This window comes from Ranitomeya imitator, chromosome 6 (genome assembly GCF_032444005.1).
Source record: "Ranitomeya imitator isolate aRanImi1 chromosome 6, aRanImi1.pri, whole genome shotgun sequence".
Classification (NCBI taxonomy): domain Eukaryota; kingdom Metazoa; phylum Chordata; class Amphibia; order Anura; family Dendrobatidae; genus Ranitomeya; species Ranitomeya imitator.
In genome coordinates this window covers 388,249,748-388,261,327 of record NC_091287.1, presented here as the reverse complement: position 1 = coordinate 388,261,327, position 11,580 = coordinate 388,249,748, and the positions used below count along the sequence as shown (strand labels likewise).

Here is an 11,580-nt window from a genome sequence, read left to right as displayed (position 1 = left end):
GAACAACGCCATAGCCGACTCCACTGGGCAGACTCCATTTCTCCTTAATTACGGTCAGCATCCACGTGTCCCTGTGCCCATGTCCGTGTTATCCACTGATTCCAGGGTGGCAGACTGGGCAGTGGAGGCACGTGACATTTGAGACCGCACACAGGATGCATTCGAGCCTCCAAGGAGAGAATGAGGGTTTCTGCTGATGCACACCGGCGCCCCGCTCCGACCTTCACTCCTGGCGACTTAGTGTGGCTCTCCGCCCATAACATCAAGCTGCGAGTTGAGTCCACTAAGTTTGCGCCTCGCTACATTGGTCCTTTCAAGGTTCTGGAACAGGTTAACCCTGTGGTCTACCGTTTGGCTATTCCTTCATGCCTTGGTATCACCGACACCTTTAATTTTTCCCTCTTAAAACCTGTCTATATGTCCCGCTTTTCTGAGTCATCTGCTGGGACATCGGGTTCATCCACGGATGAGTATTGTGACGCTGTAAGAATCTGGCTGCACTCGGATGTCACCCGAGTGCAGTCCTATTAGAGCATGTAGATTCAAACAGTAAAAAACGGAGAGTGGACCCACTGGACCGTGATGACGAACCCCTCTCGGACGAGCTGACCAGGTGGACCGCCCCCTATACAGGGAGAGTTAGGGGCAGGCCCGTGAGGGACTATCGCCATGGAAGCTGGAGGGTCGACTGAGAACAGATGGGAACACAGCAGGCACAAAGGGAAAGAGGGAACAGAAAGGAACTACTGAGACAAGGGAGAAGATGGGAACGCTACGGAGGCACGGAGGCTGGCAGGACAATATGGAGACACCGAGGCTGACGGGAGCAAGGAAAAGATATAGGGGCCGGGCAGGTACTGCAGAGGAAAAGGAACTGAAGGAACAAGGCAGGAACACAGGAAACAGGCAGGCACTGCAGAGGGAGGAGGAGACCCAAAGTCAGAGAGCTAGGAACGCACAGAGACCACAGGTGGCCAGAAGCACTTGTAAACACAAATGAACATCAGGCACAGAGAAGCAGCAGGAAGCAGTTTACATAGCAGCATGAGAGCTACTTCCGGGTTACAGTCCTCCAGGATGATGGAGAGGACAGGAAAGAGCGCCAACAGAGGAATCAGATGTGCGCACGTGCAGAGCTGAATGTGACGCGCGCGCGTACCTGGCGAGCTGCAGTGGGGAGAGGCGGCGGCAGCAACGGCATGACAGTACCCCCATCTTTACGCCCCTCCTTTTTAAGACTAGAAAGAAACCGGGACAAAATACGAGGAGCCCGAATGTTCTCTCGAGGCTCCCAGGACCTCTCCTCTGGACCAAAACCCTTCCAGTCAACCAAAAACAAAGTTCTCCCTCTAAGTTTTTTTATGGCTAAAATGTCCCTAACTTCAAAGACATCATCCTCGGAAACAGGCGAAGGAGAACAAAGGTTAGAAGAATGAAACTGATTAAAAACTACAGGTTTAAGGAGAGACGCATGAAAAGAATTAGAAATACACAGAGAGGCAGGCAACTTAAGTTTGTAAGAAACGTCATTAATACGAGACAAAACTTCGAATGGACCGATATAGCGAGGACCCAGCTTATGTGAAGGGATTTTGAGACGGATAAATTTAGAAGAAACCCAAACCTTGTCCCCAGGATGGAATATAGGAGAATCAAGACGTCTTTTGTCCGCATGTCTCTTCATCCTAACTTGAGCCAACTCAAGGGCGGACTTGGTCTCCTGCCAGACCCTGGAGAACTCTCTAGACAGAAGATCAGCCGCTGGTACAGTAGAGACAGGAGGAACCGGAAGAGGAAGACCAGGATGTTGACCGTAGACTATAAAAAATGGAGATTTGTTAGTGGCTTCGCTGGGATGGTTATTGTAAGAAAACTCAGCCCATGGCAGTAAGTCAGACCAATCATTCTGATGAGAATTGGAAAAATGACGGAGATAAGTTACCAAGGTCTGATTAGTACGTTCCACCTGGCCATTGGACTGTGGATGGTAGGCCGAAGAAAAATCAAGCGAAATGTTCATAGATTTGCAGAGGGATCTCCAGAAGCGGGCGGTGAATTGAACACCTCGGTCAGAAACAATATGTAAAGGAAGACCATGAAGACGAAAAATATGGTGAACAAAAATCTTTGCCAATTCGGGAGCAGAAGGTAAACCTGGGAGAGCGATGAAATGAGCCATCTTGGAGAAACGGTCCATGACCACGAAGATGACGGTGGAACCAGAAGAATGAGGCAGATCAGTGATGAAATCCATAGATAAATGTTGCCACGGAGTGGAAGGTACTGGCAAAGGATGTAGAAGCCCAGAAGGTAGTTGCCTGGGAATCTTATTCTTGGCACAGGAAGGACAAGAGACGACAAAACTTTGGACGTCCTTAGACAACGTTGGCCACCAGTAAAAACGAGAGATCAAACAAAAGGTTTTTTTGAAACCAACATGTCCAGCCAGTTTGGAGGCGTGACCCCAAAGTAAGACACGTCTCCTGTTCCCTTCAGCGACAAAGGTCTTACCCGGAGGCAACGAAGTGAGAGAGACTGGAGCAACTGTGATGACTCTGGCAGGATCAATGATGTGTGCAGGCTCGTCCTCCAAATCCACCACCTGGAATGACCTAGACAGAGCATCGGCTTTGGAGTTTTTATTTCCTGGGAAGAAACGAAGTTTGAAGTCAAACCTGGCAAAAAACAAGGCCCACCTGGCCTGCCGAGGATTAAGTCTTTGCGCAGAACGAATATATGCCAGATTCTTGTGATCGCTGTAGATTATAAAACGATGTAAAGCCCCTTCTAAGAGGTACCGCCACTCCTCTAATGCCAACTTGATTGCCAACAGTTCTTTATCACCGATGGAATAATTTTTTTCTGAGGAGAAGATCTTTGAGAAAAAACCACAGGGCACAAGACGACCAGAAGAGGATTTCTGCGAGAGCACAGCTCCAGCTCCAATTGCAGAAGCATCTACTTCAAGGATGAAGGGTTTATTGGCCGCTGGACGATGAAGAATAGGAGCTGAGGCAAAGGCTTGCTTGATGGACCGGAAAGCCTCTTCGGCCTCAGACGACCACAGATGAGGATTGGCACCCTTCCGAATCATGGAGGAGATTGGAGCTGAAAGAGAGGAAAAGTGAGGTATAAACTGCCGATAGTAGTTAGCAAATCCAAGAAATCGCTGAATTGCTTTCACTCCAAGAGGACGCGGCCAGTTGAGCACGGCAGAAACTTTTCCCGGATCCATACACAAACCAGCGTCGGAAATGATGAAACCCAAGAAGGGTAGAGATGACTGTTCGAAGACACATTTTTCCAGTTTTGCGTACAGCCGATTCTCTCTCAAACGCTGAAGTACTTGCCGTACATCTCTTCTGTGAGTAGACAGATCTGGAGAGAACACAAGGATATCGTCCAAGTACACTACAACACAGGTGTAAAGTAGATCCCGAAAAACATCATTTACGAACTCCTGGAAGACTGCGGGTGCATTGCATAAACCGAATGGCATAACCAAATATTCATAATGACCATCTCTGGTATTAAACGCAGTCTTCCACTCGTCACCAGAATGGATACGGATCAAATTATAAGCTCCTCTGAGATCCAATTTGGTAAAGATTTGTGCTCCACGTAGACGATCAAAGAGTTCTGGTATGAGAGGAAGTGGGTACTTGTTTTTGATCGTGATGGTGTTGAGACCCCGGTAGTCTATACATGGGCGAAGAGAACCGTCCTTCTTTTTAACGAAGAAGAACCCAGCTCCTGCAGGTGAGGAAGACTTTCGAATGAAGCCTCTGGCCAGATTCTCTTGAATATATTCGGACATGGCTTGAGTCTCGGTAGGAGACAATGGGTAAATACGACCCCTAGGTGGAGTAGAACCAGGAACAAGGTCAATCGGGCAGTCATAAGAGCGGTGCGGCGGCAAAATCTCCGCTTCCTTCTTGTTAAAGACGTCCGAGAAAGCGCAATAGGCTGGAGGAATTCCCACGGATTCCGAAGCAGACCGAGAGGAGGATGCAGGCTTGACGGGAAGCAGGCACCTGTTCAGACAAGACTGTCCCCACCGTAGAACATCTCCAGTACGCCAGCCCAGCGTGGGTTCGTGATCTCTCAACCAAGGAAGACCCAAAAGGAAAGAATGAGACAAAGAAGGTAAAACATAAAAGGCCAGTTTCTCACGATGAAGAGCTCCAATCTGAAGTTCGACTTCCTCCGTAACCAAGTTGACGGTCTCCCGCAAAGGCTGACCATCGACGGAAGCTATTTGTCTAGGAGTCTCCAAGGGTCTAACAGGTATCCCAAGCCTGTTAACAACCTCGAGCTGAACAAAGTTCCCAGCCGCTCCTGAATCAACATAAGCCTCCAGAGAAAAGTAACGGGAACCTAAATGTAGAATAACAGACAAAACCAGAGGCGGAGAGGAATCATAACCACCTAGGAAGGCCTCTCTTACCTGTCCTAGGCGGATGCGTTTCCCGGCTTCTGAGGACAAGCGCGTAAGAGATGAGAGGCACTGCCGCAGTAAAAACAAAGACCTTGTGCGAGTCTCTCCTTGCGGCGTTGCTCAGAAGACTTAAGGCGATCGACCTGCATGGGTTCAGGAGAAGATGAAGAAGCCACCGGGGCTGCTTGAGAAAAAGAAGTCCCTCGAGCAACAGTGGTCTGGCGAAGAGGTCTCCTCTCTCTGGCAAGCTCACGAGTGCGCTCCTGAAAGCGCAGATCAATGCGTATGGCCAAGGAGATAAGAACATCCAAAGAGGTGGGAGTGTCCTGTCCCGCCAACTCATCCTTAATCCGTGAAGACAAACCACGCCAAAACGCTCCAACCAAAGCCTCATTATTCCACCCAAGGTCTGAGGACAGAGTCCGGAAACAGATGGCGTACTGGGCTACTGAGAGAGTACCCTGGTAAAGGTTAAAGAGGGACTCAGTGGTAGAGACCAGACGACCAGGTTCATCAAAAACCTTACGGAAGGTATCCAGGAACGGATTGAGTTGGGAGACCAAAGGATCATCACGCTCCCAGAGGGGATTAACCCATGCCAAAGCCTCACCCTCCAAATGGGATACTATAAAAGCAACCTTAGCTCGGTCGGTAGGATAAAGTAGCGGAGACAATTCAAAATGCAACTGGCATTGATTAAGAAAGCCGCGGCACGCTTTAGAATCCCCACCACACCGAGGAGGTCTAGCAAGTCGGGGCGAGGGTTGTGGCGCAGAGACAGGAGTGGAAACAGAGGCCACATTCTGGAGGGAGAGAAGCCGATCATTAATGGAGGCCATAAAATTCAAAATATGGGACCGAGTGTCCCGTTGTTGACCTAGCTCCTGCTGAAGGGCAACGAACTGCGGAGCAATACCAGGATCAGAAGGCTGTAAAGCCGCTAGGCGAGACTCCATATTCTTTAAAAATGACATGATCCTAGTCTGGTTTTCACGCAAAAAGAGTAACTCCTTTTGAGTGGCGGGGACTCCAGCGGGGTCCATGGCCTGATGTTACTGTGACGCTGTAAGAATCTGACTGCACTCGGATGTCACCCGAGTGCAGTCCTATTAGAGCATGTAGATTCAAACAGTGAAAAACGGAGAGTGGACCCACTGGACCGTGATGACGAACCCCTCTCGGACGAGCTGACCAGGTGGACCGCCCCCTATACAGGGAGAGTTAGGGGCAGGCCCGTGAGGGACTATCGCCATGGAAGCTGGAGGGTCGACTGAGAACAGATGGGAACACAGCAGGCACAAAGGGAAAGAGGGAACAGAAAGGAACTACTGAGACAAGGGAGAAGATGGGAACGCTACGGAGGCACGGAGGCACGGAGGCTGGCAGGACAATATGGAGACACCGAGGCTGACGGGAGCAAGGAAAAGATATAGGAGCCGGGCAGGTACCGCAGAGGAAAAGGAACTGAAGGAACAAGGCAGGAACACAGGAAACAGGCAGGCACTGCAGAGGGAGGAGGAGACCCAAAGTCAGAGAGCTAGGAACGCACAGAGACCACAGGTGGCCAGAAGCACTTGTAAACACAAATGAACATCAGGCACAGAGAAGCAGCAGGAAGCAGTTTACATAGCAGCATGGGAGCTACTTCCGGGTTACAGTCCTCCAGGATGATGGAGAGGACAGGAAAGAGCGCCAACAGAGGAATCAGATGTGCGCACGCGCAGAGCTGAATGCGACGCGCGGGCGCACCCGGCAAGCTGCAGTGGGGAGAGGCGGCGGCAGCAACGGCATGACAAGTATGAGGTGACCTCTATCTTGGGGTGCAAGGTGGTACATGGCAAGTAGTACTATCTGGTGGACTGGAAGGGTCACGGCCCAGAGGACAGAACCTGGGAACCTGTGGAGCACATTTGGGGTCCGCTGCTCATTGTAGCCTTTGAGCATAGCAAGGCCCAAGGAGGGGGGGCCCTAGCTGGGGGTGTAATGTTAGGTGTCTAGTTCCTGCCGCTGCACAGGGGGAATCTCGAGCCATGACTGCTGCGGTCTCCCATTCTTCTCCAGCCACAGTGGAGCCTGCTCAGAGGAGACGTCGGTCCCAGTGTCTGGCTCAGCCTGATACTGTGCGAATGGTTGCTGTTGCCTTTCCAGGCTCTGGCCTTGTAGCCAGCACTGGTCAGCAGCGAGCAGGCTTTTCTGGGATTAAGTCCTGCTTTTCACGAACTGAGCATGCCCACGGGAGGACCTCTCATTGGAGGTCGGGGGTCACACGCTCAGGCTCTGTTGCAGCTCCTATTGGTCCACCAGGAAGGTCCTGTAGAGCTGCAACTATAAAAGGTTCGCATGTCTGCACGGCCATGCGCTAGTATCAAATGTATTTGGCTTATGCCAGTGGATACTATACCACTCTATACTTATGTGGTGTGAGGCTGTAGCTTTGGGACTGTACACCCAGGCAGGCAGCTAGCGTCAGTGGGGGCAATTAGCCTTGGCTTCGCATCTGGTTCCTTCATGTGTGCGGTTAGCACAGAAGAGTTCCAGAGCAAGCACAACCCTTAGTTAGGGTAATAGTTTGGTGTACAGCGCGACTCTGTGAGTCAACAGAGATCGCTTCCAATTCACACAGGGTGAAGCTTAACCCATGTGTGAGCTCAGAGGTTATCCGCCATTACTTTGCAGCAGATCTCTGCACGGTGGACCCCGGGCTGCGAACGCACCTTGTAGCTACCTATCTATACTCGGTGCGTTCCGCTAGCCCTAACAATGTGCCACATATAATGCTCCATACAGTTCATTATAGCCCCATAAGATGTTCCATATAACAATGTGCCACATATAATGCTCCATACAGTTCATTATGGCCCCATAAGATGCTGCATATAACAATGTGCCACATATAATGCTCCATACAGTTCATTATGGCCCCATAAGATGTTCCATATAACAATGTGCCACATATAATGCTCCATACAGTTCATTATGGCCCCATAAGATGCTCCATATAACAATGTGCCACATGTAATGCTCCATACAGTTCATTATGGCCCCATAAGATGCTCATATAACAATGTGCCACATGTAATGCTCCATGCAGTGCATTATGGACCCATAGATGCTCCATATAACAATGCGCCACATATAATGCTCCATACAGACCATTTGTTTTTGGCAGAAATAAAACTTTGGACATTTCACACAAAAGGGGAATTTTATTCTCCCTTGCTACAACAAAGCTCCTTGAGGTCAGTACTGCAAATCAAAGATATCATGAAGACAGATTATAACCATTTTATATTTTTGGTTGTTTTTTTATTTTCCTATTCTTGAAAAAAATGTAATTATTTATTTCACAACATTTCCATAGAATTTTTTTAATGAGTTATGTCCACATTTCCAAATGTGACGGACTGTGCCTCCATCCAAATTGAAGTTACTTGTGATTTACATTAGTGAGGTCTGTTTGAAAAGTAGCCCATCAGCACTAGCACATAGGCTAACATTGGATCAAATATTGTATCTGTGAGGTCAGTTTATTTACACAACAGTCAGACAGAAAATACATGACACCACAGCTCATCTAATTCATAAGGAGCTGTGGTTTTCCCCAAGCCAAAAATCTAGTACCTGATTGGAGCGGGATTTCTGGGCAAATCCACACCACTCGACAGACACTACAGATTCATGAAGAAGTGTGTACTTCTACATGAATGAGGAGTGTCTGACTCCAGCACATCCTTCATCAAGCCTGGTCTTGATGAATTGGGGCCTGTATATGCAAATTGCATTTATGTAAATACAAATCTATATTTGTGGCCAAACGATTGGAGACTGAAGCACTTTTGTCTTCACAAAGTTTGGTGCTTCAATGTTTTTTGATCTTTCAGTCAGATATTTATGTGGTTACTGAAGTACAATTATGAGCATTTCATAAGTGTTTTAACTTTTAGTCACAAATAGATTGACTTTATGCAAAGACTGAATATTTACAGTGTTGACCCTTGTTTTACAAGATTTCTTCCATTCGCCCTGACATGCTGGATATCAGCTTCTGGGTCAAAACATGTCTCATTGCAACCAATTTTTGCCTAATCAGTGCTTATGACAATGTCTCTCTTTTTGTTTGTCTAGTCTACCCATTTTTTTTTCAGGATTGAGATCAGGTTCTCAATTAAATAAAGATCTGGGGATTTTCTTGGCCACGGATCCAAAATGTCAATGTTTTGTTCACTTAGTTATAACTTGTATCCCGTGACATGATGATCCATCACTCTTCCTGCAAAATGACAGTATGTATTTGATATTTTTTTTTGCAGAGAAGCGTCCTCTTGGCTGTCCTTACTGGCACCAGATCAGCCTCCAAAAGCCTTCACCTCACAGTGCACTGTCCCCTGACTGCTGTTGTTCCTGAGTAAGCTCTCCATTGATGTTGAAACAATTCCATAGCCTAAGGCTAGGTTCACATTGCGTTAGTGCAATCCGTTTAGCGCATACGCTAACAGAATGTACTAACGCAATGTACAAAAAGGGATTGCGTTTAGCGATCCCGCTAGTGCAGATGCCTGATCTGCGCTAGCGAGAATGGACCAAAAATGCTGCAAGCAGCGTTCGAGGTCTGTCAGAAAATAACGGGACATCGCTAACGCATGCCAAAAATGGCATACGTTAGCGATGCGTTAGATACATTGCGGTCAATGGGTGCGCTAACGGATCTGTTACATTGCGTTAGTGGTGCTATGTAACGGATTCCGCTAGCGGACTGCCACTAACGCAATGTGAACCCAGCTTAATCCTTTTTAGGAAAAGCTACTGACAACTGTTGGACTTTCTTGGGGGTATGAAACCTTCTTCACAGCAATTAAGCCTATCTCTTTAATGCTTTGTGTGATATGATAAATGGTTGATTTATATTTGCAATTCATTTAATCTGTCTTCATGAAAATCTGGTGTAAGTGCAAATTGCCACTATAAATTAAAAAGGCGCAAACTCTGTGAAAGCCAAAATTTGTGCCAGTATCACCAATTTGAGCCACAATTCTACATTTATAAAGATATAGATTTTGTAGCAGTGTTTTAATATGCAAAACCATAAAAAATGCATCATCTAAGTAAAACACACAGGATTCAATTAGAAACTAAAAAATGTATAACTGGGCACAATGTTACTACATAAATTATTTTCCTGGATATGTCAGACTGCTAATTTAGGGAACAGAGTAGCTGAAAACTAATTTTAGAGCTAATCTTCCAGTGAACATTCTGGCCTTGGTTGTACCATCACGGAAAAGAAGCGCAGAGATTTCATTAATATTTCACTAGCTGTAATATACTTCGTGTTCCTCCAGTAAAGAACTAGAATTTAAAAGTCACTAGGCAAAATTGATAGCTCTGAAAGTAACAAAAACATATATTTTTGCAGGATATTATGGCATTGTCGCATGTTGTATTTCAAAATCTTTATAGTTTGTTCTTTTTCGATCACAATATTCAAAAAAGAAAACAAATATTTTGTTATATACACCAGTTGTTCATTAAATAGTAAGAGCTTATGCTCAACTGACAAGGATAATAATAATAATAATTTTTATTTATATAGCGCCAACATATTCCGCAGCGCTTTACAAATTATAGAGGGGACTTGTACATACAATAGACATTACAGCATAACAGAAATACAGTTCAAAACAGATACCAAGAGGAGTGAGGGCCCTGCTCGTAAGCTTACAGACTATGAGGAAAAGGGGAGACACGAGAGGTGGATGGTAACAATTGCTATAGTTATTCGGACCAGCCATAGTGTAAGGCTTGGGTGTTCATGTAAAGCTGCATGAACCAGTTAATTAATTTTTTTTTTTTTTTTTAATATAGGCCACACAGGGATCGTTAGGTTAATGCATTGAGGCGGTAGGCCAGTCTGAACAAATGAGTTTTTAGGGCACGCTTAAAACTGTGGGGATTGGGGATTAATCGTATTATCCTAGGTAGTGCATTCCAAAGAATCGGCGCAGCACGTGATGTTTCTTATTGACAATTTTGGTGAATGTCATAATGATATATACAATGAAAGCTAATGGCACAGAGAATCTTAGGATCCCAAATGGGTTTGAATTTGGTTTGTTCCGCTTATCTCTAATTGCACATTTGTGGAAGCTGTGTGAAGACAGTAGCATTTGTGCATTGTAGTAAGAACAAAAGCGAGTACCATGTCAAATTTATGAATGTAAAAATAGACATAACCAAATGCCATTTTTTAGTTTCAAAAGTGGATTTCTCAAATTTCTCACAAACATTTCAAAATCGCCACGTAACACAACATTTAGACCTCATTCACATGTTCTTGGCTGTAAAAAATTCCCTTTTTTATCTACATGATGGTTTATTTTCCATTTTCTTGCCGCTCCTGTTTTTAATTATCAGAGTGTTGTCTGCTTTTCTGGAAAAAAAAGAAGAAATACAAAAGTTTATGATTGCTAAGCAACATGTCAGTTAAAAACTGACAGCACTATGATGGCATTCAAACAGTACCTGTATTTTTTTAATGATCCATTCACGTGAATGGGCATGTTTTTTTTCCACAAAATAGGCCACAGTAGGCCATGTCTCTGGGGTTTTTTGTGAGTATTGAGCAGCAAGAAAAAACTGGTGAGTTAAAAAAAAGGGTTGTGCTAGGGCGATCGCCGCTGGGTGTCAGCTGATTCTGACAGCTGACACCTGGCACTAAGTGCTAGAAATGGTCACGCATCGCTTCCGGGACTTTAACCCCCGAAATGCTGTGATAGAACGTGATCGCAACATTCCGAGAGATGACAGAGGGATGACAGTGCCTCTGCCCTTAGGTCGGAGACCTCGCGGCGTGACGCGGGGTCCCAATCACTGCCATGGTGACCTGATATCGTCATAATGACATCCGGGTCACCAGAGCTGGGAAAGTTACATGTCTACGTGCAATGCATGGTCAGCAACTTTCCCTGTCAGTGCAGAGCTGACAGTTTCTACAGCATGCAGATGCTGCTGCATCCCCATGCTGTACAAGCAATCAGCCTGCAAAAACTGTTAGTCTCATAGTGGGACAAAGTAAAAAAAATGTTTTAAATAATTGTAGAAATATTTTTTTTAAAAAATCTAAAATAATAAAGAAAAAAATCAAA

The 11,580-nt window shown here is 46.0% G+C and overlaps 1 long non-coding RNA gene across 1 annotated transcript in view; it reads right to left on the bottom strand.

Annotated features, from left to right (window-relative positions):
• Nucleotides 1–10,539: 10,539 nt before the first annotated feature.
• LOC138642719 (uncharacterized) overlaps nucleotides 10,540–11,580 on the bottom strand; it is a 32,712-nt gene continuing 31,671 nt past the window's right edge. Inside the window, exon 3 of the long non-coding RNA XR_011314082.1 lies at nucleotides 10,540–10,865. This is a non-coding gene — a long non-coding RNA (uncharacterized lncRNA). The remainder of the gene's footprint in view (nucleotides 10,866–11,580) is intronic.